This window comes from Stenella coeruleoalba (assembly GCF_951394435.1).
Source record: "Stenella coeruleoalba genome assembly, chromosome: 5".
Lineage (NCBI taxonomy): Eukaryota > Metazoa > Chordata > Mammalia > Artiodactyla > Delphinidae > Stenella > Stenella coeruleoalba.
Genome location: NC_137150.1, coordinates 46,871,739 through 46,890,880, shown reverse-complemented (window position 1 = coordinate 46,890,880; position 19,142 = coordinate 46,871,739). Strand labels below are relative to the sequence as shown.

At 37.2% G+C, this 19,142-nt stretch overlaps 1 long non-coding RNA gene across 1 annotated transcript in view; it reads left to right on the top strand.

The window, feature by feature from the left end:
• LOC307186857 overlaps positions 1-19,142 on the top strand; it is a 181,271-nt gene continuing 162,129 nt past the window's right edge. Inside the window, exon 1 of the long non-coding RNA XR_013828487.1 lies at positions 1-1,036. This is a non-coding gene — a long non-coding RNA (uncharacterized lncRNA). The remainder of the gene's footprint in view (positions 1,037-19,142) is intronic.

The window sequence follows — 19,142 nt, the reverse complement described above, 5'->3', positions numbered from 1 at the left end:
ACCCCGGGGTGAAATCTGAAACTGGCCCCTGTACACAGAGGGCGGGGAGAGACTGCCACTCCAGATCGGTAAGTGGCAGCTTTAATGAGCAAGGAAACTTACATTGGAGGCTTGTCTCTGGCGGCCGCAAAATGAGCAATCTCGGCACCGGACCGCCAGAATCTTAAAAGTTTATACAGGGCTTCCCTGATGGCGCAGTGATTGAGAGTCCGCCTGCCGATGGAGGGGACACGGGTTCGTGCCCCGGTCCGGGAAGATCCCACATGCCGCGGAGCGGCTAGGCCCGTGAGCCATGGCCGCTGAGCATGCGCGTCCGGAGCCTGTGCTCCGCAACGGGAGAGGCCACAACAGTGAGAGGCCCGCGTACAGCAAAAAAAAAAAAAAAAAAAAAAAAAAAAAGTTTATATAGAGGCTTTAACTGGGGTCAGTCACGTTTTCAGTCCGGATGGTCTCAACACCACATTGCTTTCTCAAAGCTGCGTCCTGGAAAACAGTTCCTTGTGTGGGAAAGCCGGGCAGAAGGTACTTTCCAAGGGCGGAGAGTGGGTGAGGAGCCGCCGACTTCCGGGTCCAGCTTCCGGGTCAAACAGCGATCACATCCTCTCCACGACCTCCTTCAAAAGCTGGAGCAATAGGTTCTTTGAAGTGAGACAAAATTACTAAGGGAGCTAAAGAGCACAAACCATGCTTAATAAGAATGAAACTGAACTGGGAGGAAAATTAGCTATAACGTACATTTAGAAAGGGAAGAAACGTCAGTGTTGAACCTGAAAACGATAATTTTCAAATTACGCCTGGGGCCACGCACGAGGGGACTGCAAAATGAAATCTTGGCTTCTCACTTTGAAAATGCACTGGAGTTTGACATGAACGTACACATTTGACTTTTGCATTCTGCCGGTTGGTTACACCACAGGACAGCCCAGGTCAGGGACATCTGTGTCTGAAAGCACTGGAAACCTTCACCAGGTCTCTCGGAGTCTTTCTGGTCCAACATCTCACAGCGTTGCTATAACTTCAATGAACTATATACCAGGTAATCCTCACTTGTTCTTTTTCCTTTTCCTCCTTGGTTTTCTTCTTTTTTTTTTGCTAACTAGCGTACTAAGATTTGAAATGTCCTTAACTGAACAGGAGGACTTGAAGGCTTCAAGTCCTCAATGAGGAATGAGTGGTTTAGTACAGGGTTCTGTCGGGATGAAGTTGGTTATCCACCTCCGAAATCTCAGGTAACTAAATGTGTGTCACTGAATCCTGGTGGTTTGGGGTTGGAATGCTGCTACGTGAACAGCCAGAGAATTCTGGCTGCCTTGAGGCTGGAGAAGGAGGAAGGAGGGAGCAGATCGATTTGCCTAAAGCCTGCTCGCCTTGTTTGCCTTTAGCTGTGAGTAAAGTAAAAAAAAAAAACAATTAAAAATTTTAAAAAAATTTGCATTAAAGTTCAAAGATTCTGACCCTTTGCAAAGTCTAGGAGTGGTACTTTTATCCCAGTGGATTGCAGACCTTGATTTCTTAAATGGATTACTTAGTAATTTTGTCCTGCACCCCTACTTTGGTGTGGGTTTTAACAACCCCTAGGAGCCTCTTCTATTCTGCCTCTTCATAGTGTCTTGGCTTCCATTGTCTCAGAGCTGTAGGAAGGCACATGGGCAAGGTCAAAGCTAATGGAATGGAGACCATGATTCCGATTCCTTTCCTCAGCTTTTTATACTTTCCTCTGCTTTTTACTCCTTGGGCTCCACGTCTATAAATATTCCTGATTTTGAGGACAGACATCTGAATTAATAAAAACCTGTGTATATGCACATAGCACAGCAGGGACATATGTGGGCTTTAATCCTTTGGCATTTCCCTGTTTTCAGCTCTTGAACTGACCTTTGCTTCCTGTTCAGAGGCAAGCTTGGCTGAGGCCCCTTTCCTTGCCATCCCACCACCTATTATTCTTACCTCGTAGCCTGGTAAAGGCAAGATTCTGTGAGCCAGGATTCAGTGTGAAGGACCAGCTGACCACTGGCCAACATCCCATGGTTTCTTGACCTTTGTACTATTTTTAAAAATTTGATACCATAAGGGAAACAAATAAGACAAAATTTGCATTAAGCCAGGAACCGGCTTCTGGAAGGAATCTTAATGTTATACTTCTTTGTTTTTAGATAGCTTAGAAAAACAAACATCCTATGGCTGGAGATCAGTACTAATTTTTATATAATGTCTATGTTCTAGAGAGTTTCCTCATTTAATATAGAGCTCTCGATAGCCATTTAAGATGGCCATAGACATTAGTAAATATATTCCAGAAAAACTTCACAGTATAGCATTAATTTTGTTTATATCTGAGAGCCTGATATAAGCATACAATCTGTTTCAATGAAGAGGTAACTCGACAAGCTCATCCACATATAGAATTGATGAATTAAGAGGGACTACAACATTTACTTTTGTATATTCCCCAGCCCACAATTTTTTTGAACATATATCACTATTTTGCCTTTTTAAAAACAGTATCGTTGTGAATTACGAGTCTGTAAATGGTAATTGTTTGGTTCTTCTTATTTTGAGGTTTATTAAAATGATTGTACATCCTAGTTTTTTGACATGCTTTTTTGGTTCAATGTTATACACCTGACATTCATCCATATTGATGTATATAAGTGTTCTTCATTCAGTTTTGTTGATGTATAGCCTGCTTTTAAAATTTATTCATTCATGGCTTTGTCCAGGTATTTTGGAATAAAGGAATAGAAGGGGGAAAAAAGGAAATTCAGATTTTTGAGAAGAAATTTTAGAGAGCAAAACTTTTGCACATAGGGACGTCACCAGCCCACAATTTGAGATCATTCAGTTATAATACTACCTCTTTAATACTTCCTTTACCTTACATATGAAAAATTAATGAACTGTAATTTGTATTTTGATAGTTAGAGTAAAGAACTAGTTGTCACCTGCATCTCACACACTTCTCTCATCACTTTCTCTGTGTTAGTTATTTCCCCAGGGATACAGTTCCTGTATGTCTTTAAATCTATAGGTGATGCCAACAGCAAGTAAGCTTTTCTAGTGACTCATACACGCTTAAGTCCCAAATGAAAAATTTGAAAAAAATTTCAGCTGTAAATATTACTTTTATACCAATTGAAAAATCATGTATTTCTTCTCCCTGTTGCTTGGAAATGGCACTCAGCCTCTTAAGTGGTAGCTCTTAGAGAGCCAAGAAATTGCTAAAATAAGAAAAATAATTAGTAGTTCTAGGTTTCAATTAACACTGTCATTATATTAAAGTATATTTAAGTTGTATTTTCAGAATTTAAATGCACTTGCCAAGTAGTATCAGAAGCAAAATCTAAATATGAATAATTTTTCTTTGTCCTTATTTCAAACTGAAAATATTCCTGGGACTTGTGCAAGTAAATAGAACAAATGGTTAAAGTGTTTTGTATAATTACAAATGGCTTCATGTAGTCAGAACTGACTTGAGCAATTTTTTTGTCAACTTAGTTTAAAATAATTGCCCAAAATTCATTATTCAATAATTTAACATTTAATTAATAAATTGATTAAATGTAGCTTTTGAAATTGTTTCCAAAGCACTTGTATTATCTTTTAAAAACAACCAAGAAGGAAAGGTCATTATTTTGAAGAAAAAATGGGGTAGGTCTGACTTGCCTTTGACTAAAGTTTCTATCGAATGAATTGTAAATATGAGAAGCCCAAAGCTTTATCTGTTAGGCAGGAATTAAACAATCTATTGTTAATGTTAATGGAAAAAATATAGAACTAGTTCACATCACTATATAGCAACAAATCATTAACTGGCAGAAATTAAGCTTATTAAAAAACTTAAATACTGCTTCAAAAAGTGGTCATTTTAGATAAATTAAGACCATGTATGTTTACAACAGGAATAAAAACAGTGATATTTATAAAATAGTTTTCCTTGCTGATATCTCAACAATTGAAGCAACAGCAAATTTCTATCTAATAATGAATAAATACTAAAATTTGACTTTAGTGTCTACCTTAGTTCCCTCGGGCTGCCATAACAAATTACCACAAACTGGGTGGATTAAAACAATAGAAATTTATTCTCGCACAGTTCTGGAGACTAGAAGTCTGAAATCAAGGTGTCTGCAAGGGTTGTTCCTTCTGGAGGTTCTAAGGGAGAATCTGTTCCTTCCCTCCCTCCTGGCGTCTGGTGGTGGCCGGCAATCCTTGGCCTTCCTTACATTGTAGGTGCATCATTACAGAATCTACCTCTGTCATTACATGGTGTTTTCCTTGTATTGTCTCTGTCTCTGTGTAGGCACACCACCTTCTTATAAGGACAAATCTAATCTAGTATGACTTCATCTTAACTATTTACATCTGCAAAGACTATTTCCAAATAAGGTCATATTCTGAGGGTCTGGGTAAATATGAATTTTGGGGGGACACGATTCAATTATTCAACCCAGTATCTCAACAACTGCAAAGAAAAAATTAACAGTTCAGAAAAGTGGCTCAGGGCTTCCCTGGTGGCGCAGTGGTTCAGAGTCCGCCTGCCAATGCAGGGGGCACAGGTTCGTGGCCTGGTCTGGGAGGATCCCACATGCTACGGAGCGGCTGGGCCCATGAGCCATGGCTGCTGAGCCTGCGCGTCCGGAGACTGTGCTCCGCAACGGAAAAGTGGCTTAGAATATATTTTTGGTACTCATGTACTTGAAGTGGCAGTTAAGTAATTTTGGGGGGGAAGTGCGTTGCTTAGTTTTTATTGAATTTTATCAGACTAAAGAATGAGGAAGTAATAATACTTACTATTTTTAGGAAATATTGGCATAGTCTCCATATACTTTATTAGAAAGAGCCAACAAATATTTATTGAACTTTTACTATGCTCAAAGCACCATTTTATGGAATATCACTTTCATTTATCTGAGACATGATTAATATTGATTAAAATATTTATCATATCTCTTCTTGATTGCTTGCAGTACATAAAGAAGGACATGAGGTATTGGCAAAAGGAAAACATAAAAGATATAGTACTTTTCTTGAAAAGCTTTTAAATAAAGATATACTATATTATAAAGAGAGAGGGGCAGTTCGGTAAGTTGGGGCATTACAGGCTGCTACTGACTAGCCAGGTGAGTCAACTTCTCTGCATCTCAGTTTCCTTATCTGTAAATGAAGGCAGTAATACTTGTACCTGCCTCCCAAGACTTTTAGGAGGATTAAATGAGTAGATGCATGAAGAGTGTTGAGAACCATGCCTGGACACAGGAAGCTTGGTATAAGTGTTAGCTACTGTTACAAGAAAAACTAGTACATGTAAATATTTAAGAATAATGCAGGGGCTTCCCTGGTGGCGCAGTGGTTGAGAGTCCGCCTGCCAATGCAGGGGACACGGGTTCGTGCCCCAGTCCGGGAAGATCCCACATGCCGCAGAGCTCCTGGGCCCGTGAGCCATGGCCGCTGAACTGCGATTCCGGAGCCTGTGCTCCGCAAGGGAGAGGCCACAACAGTGAGAGGCCCACGTACCGCAAAAAATAATAATAATAATAATGCGGGACAGTATTGGAAAGCCTTTTGGGCCCCAAATATTTTCCAGAAAATGGTTTCCAGAGAACACTGGATAACTTGGTAGTAATAAACAAATTATTTGTGAAGATTATTGATTTTCTTGTTGACAGGAATCGTATGTCTATTTCAATGTAATGAGTGGTTTTTGCTTGAATAGTATAATAATTTATTCTGGAGTTGAGTTTCCTGTTAAAAGTTAATCAGAAAAATCAGTAAATGGAAAAACTTTTGAAGAATTTGAATTGTATTGTTTTTCTTTTTTATATCATGTGGGTTTATTTCCCTGTGTGAGGTCTTCTGACAATGGTCACGATAAAAGTCTGGACTTTCTGTTTTTTACCCCACTTTAAAAAAAAAAAAACACTGAAATAGGAAATAAGACAAAATAGGACAGTCACCTTGAGCATACCCTGGTCATGGGTTCTTGTCTCTAAAGAGGAAGCTTCTACTGCCATTGATTTCTCAGACCAACTATACTTCCTTGAACACCTACTGCCACAGACAAAAACATACCAAACCAGAGCAGTTGAATTACCCTGATTTTAATGTTTTCTTCCCCAAATCCAGCCAAGACTAGTAGGGGAACTGAAATGAAGGCTGAGTGACCATAAATCTTGCATGAGTGCAACTCCACCATTGGCTGTTGGGCAGTGCATTTTGTTTTGCATTGACCAGCAATATTGAAGGAGGAAGTGAATCAAGGTGGTTAAGTCATGCAATACCTGCTGCTATAGCTGTCATCTGCTCTGTATATTTGTTAAGATGCCGCTGAGCTGGGAAACCTGCGATAAGCCAGGTTCTACCAGTCGCTGGAGGATGGTGGGCCAGATAATAACGGAGCTACAGTTTCACAATGTCTCCAACCAGAAAAAGGCTACACACTGCATCCTTCTCCTATGTGCTTAAATGTGTCTTCATTTTCTTCTACCACATGTACTTCCTGCAGGTGCTTTTTAGAGTTGCTATGAAAAGAAGAACAGGACTAAAGTGTCCAATATTGTCCCAGGCAAACATGAATGTATGGTCACCCAACTTATTATATGTCATATTAGATCCTTGAGGGTGATAATAAATATTTGCTTAGGAAGGAGATAGTGTATAGCACTTGCAAAAAATGTTTGGAACACATTGAGGGTCTAGGTGGACCACTGTTTGTGAAACGTTTTATGAAACAAAACATGTTTGTGAAATGGATTTAAATGTTTTCTTAGAAACAATGGATTCTGCATCTTCATCCTCATTCAGATTTAAAAAGAAACTACGTAAAAACCAAAGGAGGGAATTATCACTTCTATATCAATTTAAATGCCTATGGATGATGTTCAGTTCTTTACTGAGGACCTTAATTGTGTAATACAAATCTTTGGGATTAAAGGTTTCTAAGGGTGACTGATATCCCATTAACGTTTTAATAATGTTACAATACCTCAGGAGGAAATTAGGTCTGTCCCTAAAGATCATTAGAACAGTCTGCCTATTTTGCTTACATTTTCATCATGGTGACTTTTGATTCTAAGAGTCTTTTATGGTTGTTTCAGGAAAATGGTTTATTGTAAGTCCCATTCATTTATGGGTATAAGATCATTTAAGTGCAGATTTCCCTGTTGCTGGAAGTACCCCTCGTATAATTCTAGCAAGTGTTCCCAATTTTATAAGATGATAATGAGAGTTTAATGGCTCTCTACCCCCTGGAGGAAAAACGGTTTCTAGCACATTAGAGATATAAGGACTTTGCTTTCTCAGGAAAGATAAAAACCAAAATTGACCCCATTCTCAGACTTTAATCCTCCAGTGGTTAATTGGATATTATTCTTAGCATGTTTCAGTCTGTTTTCAATGCTTTCTTATCACATCTGCTGTAAACTGCTTGATGATTTTAGAGATATTAAATTATGGAAAATATACGCATCTTCAAATAAATAAAACTTATTATCTGCCTTTCCAAACTAGAATAGACCCAAAAGGAAGGTAGAGAGGAAATAAACCCTATGAAGGTTCAGGGTGTTGTCCTCATGAGTGTAGGTTATAGGACTCCAGTGGCCTGGGGCATGTTGCGATATCCTCTCAGAAATAAAGAACAAATGGTTATATGTTGCACCTCTCCCCATTTAGAAGGATCCGTGATGCTTGGTAAGCCACTTCAGCTTCTGGAGGCAGTATATTCCGAGGTTGGAATATGATTCTAACTCACTTACCAAGTGACAGAAAAGGCTGCGAGCACTGATTGAAACGTGGCCTGGGAAAGGTTTCTGCGGCAGACCCAGGCTGTGGTACAGGATGTCTGCTGCTGGAGCTGCACCACCCAGAGCCTCTTTGGTATTAGAGGGACCATCTGTGGGAAAAGATAGTTAGGGTTCGGGAATCTTCTCTAAGGAAACGCTACTTAGAAATAAAAAAAGAATGAGTAGGAAGAGGAAGAGCAGCAGAAGAGGATCCTATACTTAGATGTTTCTCACCATATATATATATATATTTTTTTTTTTAATTTTTCTAAGTGTCCGTGCATGTGACTCCTCACCATGGCTTTGCCAAAGCTATCCTTTTACAAACTAAAATTTGCAATATCAATCTAGTATGGAGACATGACAACATTTCCAGAGAGGTGAGCTGCTTGGCCCTCAGACATCAATAGTACGTCAATTCAAATATGGTTGAGAGTAAGAAGACTTATAGTAGTTTTATTAAGTAGCTTTTCATAGGATATCTAACAAAAGTAAATCTATTGTTTCTCACAATACTAGTTTTTTAAAATATTTTTAAAATGTATTTATTTATTTTTGGCTGCGTTGGGTCTTCGTTGCTGCGTGCGGGCTTTCTCTAGTTGTGGTGAGCGGGGGGCTACTCTTTGTTGCGGTGCGCGGGCTTCTCATTGCGATGGCTTCTCTTGTTGCGGAGCATGGGCTCTAGGCTCATGGGCTTCAGTAGTTGCAGCACACGGGCTCAGTAGTTGTGGCTCACAGGCTTAATTGCTCCATGGCACGTGTGATCTTCCCAGACTGGGGCTCGAACCCGTGTACCCTGCATTGGCAGGCGGATTCTTAACCACTGTGCCACCAGGGAAGTCCAGCAATACTAGTTTTATTATAAAAAATTAAATACAGCTTAAATGTCAAGGATAGGAGAATGGTTAAGCAAATTGCTGCACCTTCAGACTTCGGGGTACTACGTAGTAATTAACAATAGTGTTTAGAAAAAATGCTCATGTTAAAATAAATATATATATTCTTACTAAATATAATCTCTCTCTATATATCTATATACATATGTCATACTATGTATACAGTAGGTGCATAATAAATTATTAACATCATCATCATCAACATATTCATGATAGCAACAAAGAACAAAAATATCAATCATTTATTCATTCTACAGATAGTTTATTGATAACATAATGCCTAGGCACCAATTGTCAATATAGTATCCATGACAGTGGAATTTTTCTCCTTTGTTTCCATATTCTCAAAGCCGAGAATAGTGCCTGGCACATTTTTAGGAGCTCAGTAAGTATTTATTAAGTGATTTCATTCAATCTTTATGACAGTATATGAGATAGTTTTTAATTGTCCATAAGTTTCTTTAAAATACTTTATCCTAGACAGTGGACTGTAAGTGTGTATATTGGTTTTTACTTCTAATCCAAAGACATTTGGTCAACAATTCAATATTCAGATCGGAAATACACAATACAGAGGTGATTGGTAATATTTGAAAGGCGTTAACCAGGAATCTCTACTGCAGGGCTATCTATACCAGGTTTCAGATATCACTATGTGATTTTTTTATTAGGGAGTTCATTAGTTAACATAAGGAATATTAGTGCTTATTTCTCATGGGTGAAATGAGTGGTGTTCCAACTATGTTGATCAGTTAGAAATACTTTATATTCACCTGTAAATTTGCATGAACGATGTATTAAACCTGGAAAGCCCAGCAGCCTAACATCTCCGGAGTAGTGTTTTAGATGTCATCATCTGTTCCCACTAGAAGGATAGTTGATCCTCATCTTAGAATAGTGTTAACATCTTTGCCTTGGAGTGTAACTTCCAAGAAAACTGCTGGGAGGTTACCTAAAGAGACAGAGAACTGGTATTCCTGGTCGTCGTGAAATATTCGTATGTTTGACAGAAATTAGTCTGAGCTTTGCTCTCATTGCTACAGATCTTTTGACAGCCAGAATGTTGGCGAGGAGTTCTAATTATGGTAGATTACCAATATTCACCAAAAAGAACCTGAAAATTGTGAGGACATATACTCAGGTCAGATCACAATAGACAAATGTCAGTATTATCCCCACTTTATAGATGAGAAACTGAGGCTTAGAGAATTAAGTGATTTGTCAAGGTGACAAAAATAAGTCAGAGGCAGAACTTATTGAGATGGGATTTTAAATATCATTCTAATGTCCTTCTCCTTGTACTTAAAACTACTAAAAAAAAAAAAAAGATACCAAATTGTATTATTCTAACCATGGGGGACAAATAACACCAAACCAAAAATTATTCATTAAAAAAACCAAAAGGAATTATACCAAAAATATTACTAATAGTGGTTTTATGGGCAATTATTTTTCTTTCTACTTTTCTGTATTATACGAAATTTCTGCAGCTAGTATTTTTCATTTATAAAGAGGGAAAAACCCAAACTTTATTTTTCTTTAAAAAAATGTCTGGCTAAAGCAAACTGTTCTATTGATGTTCCTCAAAATAAGACATGTAGAGATAAAAATACATTCATAGGCCAAATAAAATTCTTCTTGTGTCATAGTCCTAAAATATACTTATGCTGTTGACAGAATTTTTGAAACTCACACAGAATCCCAGCCACTGTATTATTTTTTCTGTTGTTAGAATATTTTTAAATTTTCTAAAATTCATTTTGTAAAAACAGAATATTGGTTTTATTGACTAAAATATAGTGTTACTCATTATTTCAAAACCACATCGGAAGACAATGTTGAAAAGGAGTAGAAATAAATCAAACCTCTACATTCTACTTTAAATTTCCTTTTGCATAGTTTGTGTAAATATAATAATAAAACGCATTGCAAATCTTCCTAAGGACACCCTGGATGAAAGAGAGGGTTATATTTATGTTTTCTGTTGTTGTTAATAATGTGAGAGCTCTGCTATGTTTCACTTAAATGCTGTTTGGAATTTCCAAGCTGATGAATTGGAACATTATAAATATGTGTGTTATTGACATGACAGGTAAATAACACCAGTATAGTGACAATCATTTTCCAAAATTGTTTTCAGTAGAGCAGTTGCACACTAAGTTTTGTATTAAGTAACTTTGCAATGTGTGAGATATTTTAAAATGTAGGCTTTTGGTTATGCTAAGAAAAAAAAATGTAAGCCAATACGATAGTAGGATTTTGTTTGTAAAATAAGGGGTGGGTGGAAAGACCACCTCTCTTCTTCTGATGCTTCTTTCTCCACTTATATATGTGTATAATTATTTATGTTTACATGTGTGTGCTTGAACCACATTTTTGTATTATTTTGATTTATTTCAATAAGCATATTGTCTAATGTTTGAGACATGTTCTGATCTTGGTAACAAACAACAACAACAAAAATGTTATAATACGAGTTGCTAGAAATGCTAGACAATGTCGTTTGGACTATTTCTATTTCTTCAATACAAAAGTAAATCAATACACTGATTATGTCATTCACCTAATATATTAACAGGTGTATAAGCCCTGTTTTTTTGTGGTGGTGGTGGTGGTTATAAAATATGGAAGAACTCATCTGAAACAAAGAAATGAATGAAATTGCCTTTAGCACTGCCAGGGAAGGAGACTAGCCTCAGTGAGGGTTCATCTGACGTATGAGAGCATACCTCTGGCCAAGATGGGTCACTGAAGTCTCTACCATTGTTTAGATTCCAAAGATTTTAAAGTTGCCTGTTCTAGAATGTGAGAATACAAGCCTGGGGAAATAATAAGCTATTCTTTGGCCTGTTAGAGTAAAGAATGTCTGCTGGACTCCCTGGGATGCTAAATACCTTCTCACCATTTCACTGTACTGCTCCCTTGGAAGCCCTTCCATATGAAGCAAACATTATACTATGAACTTAGTCATAGAGCACTTCCGGTCCATTAAAATTCTGCTTAATTCCTGGCCAGCCTAAAAAAAAAAGAAGTTTTATGCCATAAATGAAAGTTACACTAATTTTTTGCTTAAATAACTATGGAAGAAAGGCACTTTATCTTTTAGATATAAATTTATCTGATTAGTTCTTTGAACTAACAATACCAATGGACTTGTTTTCTGTTTTATTAAAGTTGGAAGAACTTTCAAAGTATAACTAATTTGTATCTTGAGTTCTCTTTTAGTAGAACTAATAACTATTTTTCAATGTTTTATACATTTCTTTAGCTTGTTTTTAAGATGGCTTTTGTGTGTGTATTGCATTATTTGTTTTGAAAGATTAATCTCCAGTTCCCCAAACATGTCTTAGACTGTATTGTGTCATAATTCGTTTTTGCATATTTCTTTCCAAGTAGATTGTTAAATTCCCCGAGGGGAGAGATGATTTCTAAATTTTTTAATCTTTATAATACCACTAATAGAGTCCTATACCTAGCTGGACTTCAACAAATACTTGCTAAATTTAATTGAATTTACAGATTTAAAAAGAAAGGGAGAGAGATTGAGAGGGTTTGAGAGGGAGGGGGAGAGAGAAAAGTTGGAGAGAGGCAGAGGACAACCAAGATATTAATAGGGGGAAGATGCCCTTTTAGAAAAGGTCAGAGGAAGTGGGATTATTTTGCTTGTTAAGGAAATAACCTCGTTATAGGTTTCACACATAAAAAATTAAGATGGGCTTCCAGAGTAGCAGGCAAAATGACCTGAGATAATGAAAATTTTTTTTGACCAGAAAAAGGGTTAGAATGGTAGCCCAAAATAAATGAAATGGCAGTGATCTCTATGCTTTTGACCTCCATTAGTGTTTAGAGAGAAAATTAAACCAGATGCAAGAAAGATTGCTTCCAGTATGGAGAGAGGAGAGAACAGGGAGGATTCACAGAGGAGACAATTAAAAGGGTTTAGAAGAATCCTACAGACTTGGGCCCTCAAAGAAGAAAGGGAGGCAGAAGGCCTGAAGCAGAAGGTTCAGCATGAGCAGAGGCCTAGGACTGTGGTGGTGGAGGGGTGTTGAGTAGGGTACAGCTGATACACAGGTGTATCAGGGTTTGAACCCAGGGCCAAATGTTAATTCTCTTCTGTAACTTCAAACTTTCCTCTTAAATGCTCAGAATTCATTTTCCCCGAGTCTCGTAGTGTCAGAGTATGAAGTTAATGGAGATGGTTTTTGTATAGAATTTCTAAACTTAGAGAACGGATGGAGTGGGAAAGTCAGGTGGCAAAACTTCTGGGGTTGTCAGTGTTTGTAGCGACCTTCTGGTTCTCCTCGCTCCTTTCAAAACTGTGCCCATTAAAGCTAAGAGAGGTTAGACAGCGTGGAAAAAACAAACAGCTGGTTGGTGCAAGACCCCCATTGGTCTGCTGTGCGCTCCACGGACCTTTCTTTAGGGAGGGCACAGTGGTGTCATGGGAAGAGCCCGGACTGTAGAAGGCTGACAGGGCTAGGTTCAAACCCAGTCTCCATTACTCATTACTACATGCGAACTAGGAAATTTCACTGAAAGATGGAGATAAACTTATTTGCTTCATGGATTTGGTTGTGATGAAACACTATATCATAGTGGTTAAGGATGTGATAAATTTCTGTGCCTTGATACCTGCTATGGACTGAATGTTTATGCCCTGCCCCCCCACCACCACCATGTAAGGACACAATGAAAAGACCTCCATCTGTGAACCAAGAAGCAGGCTCTGGCTAGACATCAAATTTGCCTCCACCTTGATCTTGGACTTCCCAGCCTCTAGAACTCAAAGACATAAATATTGGTTGTTTACGCTGCCCAGTCTATGGTTTTGTTATAGAAGCCAGAACTGACTAAGACAATGCCATCATATCTAATGGGAGGATAACAGTACCCACCCATAGAACTGGTGTAAGGATTAAATTGGTTAATTCCTCAAAACATCATTAATCCATGGAAAAAATTTTAGGACAGTGCCTGATACATAGTTAGTGCTCCGTAGGTATTAGTTATCATAACCATCATCATTATTGGAGCAGGATCTAGGGTTTGAATCCTCCTTCCATCACTTCTTATTTTGGGGACCTTGGTGAACATCTCTGTGCTTCAGTTTCCTCATCTGGAAAAAGTTAATAACAGTACTTGCTTAATACGGTTATAGTAATGATTAAACAAACAAATATAGCAAAAGGTCTAGGGCCTGCTTGGTACATGCTAAACACTCTATAAAACTGAGAGCTGCTATTAATTGTCTGAAAACCACCAAAAGATTGCCTTGTGGCTGTCATTTAATATGTAAGTGATATAATTTGTAGAATCTACAAAAACTGTAGAATGACAGGTTTAGAAAGAGTTTGAATGTAAATATTGAGATGAACTAAGGAGAAACACTTAACACACAAAGATCTGAGTAAAGAGTGATGCAAATCCCAACTATTCACCATATGAAAAGAGATGGCATTTTTAAAAACATTAAACTGGTACCAGTAAGTGCTTATTCTGAGGAATTAATAATTGCTTCTCTTTGCCCTGAGGCTCTTCTCTCATTAAAACCGAAGCAATCGTAGCTTCAGGGGAAGGTAGATACTCCAAAATAATTGCTCAACTTGGAGCAATTTTTAAATAAAATTATATAATATTTATATACACATTTTTTTTAGAAAAAAGGTTTATTTAAAAAACTAAACAAATGTTTTTGAATATAAAAAATGTATTTATAGGTTTTACAGTCACATGGTTCAAAAGTCAAGAAGTATAAAAGAATATCTGGTGAAAATTTTTCCTCCCTCTTCTGAACATTATTCCCCCACTTCCTCTCTGCACAGTCAATCAGTGTTATTGGTTTTGGTGTAACCCTCTAGATATATCATGGAGATTTTACACATCAGTACATGAAAAGCCACATCATTACTTTTCATACTTTCATTATATTCCATTCATGATTTACCATAATTTTTATTTAACCAGTGTCATATTGATATTCATTTAGGTGGTTTCCAAATTTTCACTGTTACAAGCAATCCCATAATGAATAATTTCATTAAAAACTCATGTATCTGTAGTATAAATTCCTAAAGGGAGAATTGCCATTCAAGGCCATGTGTTTTTAAAATTTGGTAAATATTGCTAAATTATCTCCCACAGAGGTGGTACTAATTGATATGCCAACTGGAAATGTATAGGAAATCTTCAAACTAGACTTTTTTTTTTTAACATCATTATTGGAGTATAATTGCTTTTCAATGTTGTGTTAGTTTCTGCTGTATAACAAAGTGAATCAGCTATATGCAAACATATATCCGCAAATCTCCTCCCTCTTGCGTCTCCCTCCCACCCTCCTTATCCCACCCCTCTAGGTGGTCACAAAGCAATGAGCTGATCTCCCTGTGCTATGCAGCTGCTTCCCACTAGCTATTTTACATTTGGTAGTGTATAAATGTCAGTGTTACTCTCTCACTACATCCCAGATTACTCTTCCCCCTCCCCGTGTCCTCAAGTCCATTCTCTATGTCTGCGTCTTTATTCCTGTCCTGCCCCTAGGTTCATCAGAACAGTTTTTCTTCCCAGATTCCATATATATGTGTTAGTATACGGTATTTGTTTTTCTCTTTCTGACTTACCTCACTCTGTATGACAGACTCTAGGTCCATCCACCTCACTACAAATAACTCAATTTCCTTTCTTTTTACAGCTGAGTAATATTCCATTGTTTATATGTGCCACATCTTCTTTATCCATTCATCCTATGATGGACACCTAGGTTGCTTCCATGTCCTGGCTATTGTAAATAGAGCTGCAATGAACATTTTGGTACATGACTCTTTTTGAATTATGGTTTTCTCAGAGTATATGCTCAGTAGTGGGATTGCTGGGTCATATGCTAGTTCTATTTTTAGATTTTAAGGAACCTCCATACTGTTCTCCAAAATGGCTATATCAATTTACATTCCCACCAACAGTGCAAGAGTGTTCCCTTTTCTCCACACCCTCTTCAGCATTTATTGTTTGCAGATTTTTTGATGATGGCCATTCTGACTGGTGTGAGTTGATACCTCACTGTAGTTTTGATTTGCATTTCTCTAATGGTTAGTGATGTTGAGCGTTCGTTCATCTGTTTGTTGGCACTCTGTATATCTTCTTTGGAGAAATGTCTATATAGGTCTTCTGCCCATTTTTGGATTGGGTTTGTTTTTTTGATATTGAGCTGTGTGAGCTGCTTGTATATTTTGGAGATTAATCCTTTGTTAGTTGCTTCGTTTGCAAATATTTTCTCCCATTCTGAGGGTTGTCTTTTCGTCTTGTTTATGGTTTCCTTTGCTGTGCAAAAGCTTTTAAGTTTCATGAGGTTCCATTTGTTTATTTTTGTTTTTATTTCCCTTTCTCTAGGAGGTGGGTCACAAAGGATCTTGCTGTGATTTATGTCATAGCATGTTCTGCCTCTGTTTTCCTCTAAGAGTTTGATAGTGTCTGGCCTTACATTTAGGTCTTTAATCCATTTTGAGTTTATTTTTGTGGATAGTGTTAGGGAGTGTTCTAATTTCATTCTTTTACATGTAACTGTCCAGTTTTCTCAGCACCACTTATTGAAGAGGCAGTCTTTTCTCCATTGTATACTCTTACCCCTTTATCAAAGATAAGGTGACGATATGTGCGTGGGTTTATCTCTGGGCTTTCTATCCTGTTCCATTGATCTATATTTCTGTTGTTGTGCCAGTACCATACTGTCTTGATTACTGTAGCTTTGTAGTGTAGTCTGAAGTCCAGGAACCTGATTCCTCCAGCTCCGTTTTTCTTTCTCAAGATTGCTTTGGCTATTCGGGGTCTCTTGTGTTTCCATACAAATTGTGAAATTTTTTGTTGTAGTTCTGTGAAAAATGCCATTGGTAGTTTCATAGGGATTGCATTGAATCTGTAGATTGCTTTGAATAGTAGAGTCATTTTCACAATGTTGATTCTTCCAATCCAAGAACATGGTATATCTCTCCATCTGATTGTATCATCTCTAATTTTTTCTTCAGTTTCTTATAGTTTTCTGCATACAGGTCTTTTGTCTCCTTAGCTAGGTTTATTCCTAGGTATTTTATTCTTTTTGTTGCAATGGTAAATGGGAGTGTTTCCTTAATTTCTCTTTCAGGTTTTTCATCATTAGTGTATAGGAATGCAAGAGATTTCTGTCCATTAATTTTGTATCTGGCTACCCTACCAAATTCATTGGTTAGCTCTAATAGTTTTCTGGTACCATCTTTAGGATTCTCTATGTATAGTATTATGTCATCCTGAAACAGTGACAGTTTTGCTTCTTCTTTTCCAATTTGGATTACTTTTGTTTCTTTTTCTTCTCTGATTGCTGTGGCTAAAACTTCCAAAACTATGTTGAATAATAGTGGTGAGATTGGGCAGCCTTGTTTTGTTCCTGATTTTAGAGGAAATGAATTGTTCTCATCAGTGAGAACAATATTGACTGTGGGTTTGTCATATATGGCCTTTATTATGTTGAGGTAAGTTCCCTCTATGCCTACTTCCTGGAGAGATTTTTTTTTATCATAAATGGGTGTTGAATTTTGTCAAAAGCTTTTTCTGCATCTATTGAAATGATCATATGGTTTTTATCCTTCAATCTGCTAATATGGTATATCACATTGATTGATTTGTGTATAATGAAGAATACTTGCATTCCTGGGATAAACCCCACTTGATCATGGCGTATCCTTTTAATCCTTTTAACGTACTGTTGGATCTGTTTGCTAGTATTTTGTTCAGGATTTTTGCATCTATGTTCATCAGTGATACTGGCCTGTAGTTTTCTTTCTTTGTGACATCTTTGTCTGGTTTTGGTATCAGAGTGATGGTGGCCTCTTAGAATGAGTTTGGAAGTGTTCCTCCCTCTGCTATATTTTGGAAGAGTTTGAGAAGGATAGGTGTTAGCTCTTCTCTAAATGTTTGATAGAATTTGCCTGTGAAGCCATCTGGTCCTGGGCTTTTGTCTGTTAGAAGATTTTTAATCACAGTCTCAATTTCAGTGCTTGTGATTGGTCTGTTTATATTTTCTATTTCTTCCTGGTTCAGTCTTGGAAGATTGTGCTTTTCTAAGAATTTGTCCATTTCTTCCAGGTTGTCCATTTTATTGGCATAGAGTTGCTTGTAGTAATCTTTCATGATCCTTTGTATTTCTGCAATGTCAGTTGTTACTTCTCCTTTTTCATTTCTAATTCTGTTGATTTGAGTCTTCTCCCTTTTTTTCTTGATGAGTCTGGCTAATGGTTTATCAATTTTGTTTATCTTCTCAAAGAACCAGCTTTTAGTTTTATTGATCTTTGCTATTGTTTCCTTCATTTCTTTTTCATTTATTTCTGATCTGATCTTTATGATTTCTTTCCTTCTGCTAACTTTGGGGGTTTTTTTGTTCTTCTTTCTCTAATTGCTTTAGTGTAAGTTTAGATTGTTTATTTGGGATTTTTCTTGTTTCTTGAGGTAGGATTGTATTGTTATAAACTTCCCTCTTAGAACTGCTTTTCCTGCATCCCGTAGGTTCTGGGTCATGTGTTTTCATTGTCATTTGTTTTTTGGTAATTTTTGATTTCCTCTTTGATTTCTTCAGAGATCTCTTGGTTATTTAGTAGCATACTGTTTAGCCTCCATGTGTTTGTATTTTTTACAGTTTTTTTCCTGTAATTGATATCTAGTCTCATAGCATTGTGGTCAGAAAAAATACTTGATTCAATTTCACTTTTCTTAAATTTACCAGGACTTGATTTGTGACCCAAGATATGGTCTATCCTGGAGAATGTCCCATGAGCACTTGAGAAGAAAGTGTATTCTGTTGTGTTTGGATGGAATGTCCTATAAATATTACTTGAGTCCATCTTGTTTAATGTGCCATTTAAAACTTGTATTTCCTTATTTATTTTCATTTTGGATGGTCTGTCCATTGGTGAAATGGGGTGTTAAAGTCCCCTACTATTATTGTGTTACTATCGATTTCCCCTTTTATGGCTGTTAGTATTTGCCTTATGTATTGAGGTGCTCCTATGTTGGGTGCATAAAGATTTACAATTGTTATATCTTCTTCCTGGATTGATCCCTTGATCATTATGTAGTGTCCTTCTTTGTCTCTTGTAGTAGTCTTTATTTTAAAGTCTAATTTATCTGATATGAGAATTGCTACTCCAGCTTTTTTTGATTTCCATTTGCATGGAATATCTTTTTCCATCCACTCACTTTCAGTCTGTATGTGTCCCTAGGTCTGAAGTGGGTCTCTTGTACACAGCATATGTATGGGCCTTGTTTTTGTATCCATTCAGCCAGTCTGTGTCTTTTGGTTGGAGCGTTAATTCATTTACATTTAAGGTAATTATGGATATGTATGTTCCTATTACCATTTTCTTAATTGTTTTCAGTTTGTTATTGTAGGTGTTTTCCTTCTCTTATGTTTCCTGCCTAGAGAAGATCCTTTAGCATTTGTTGTAAA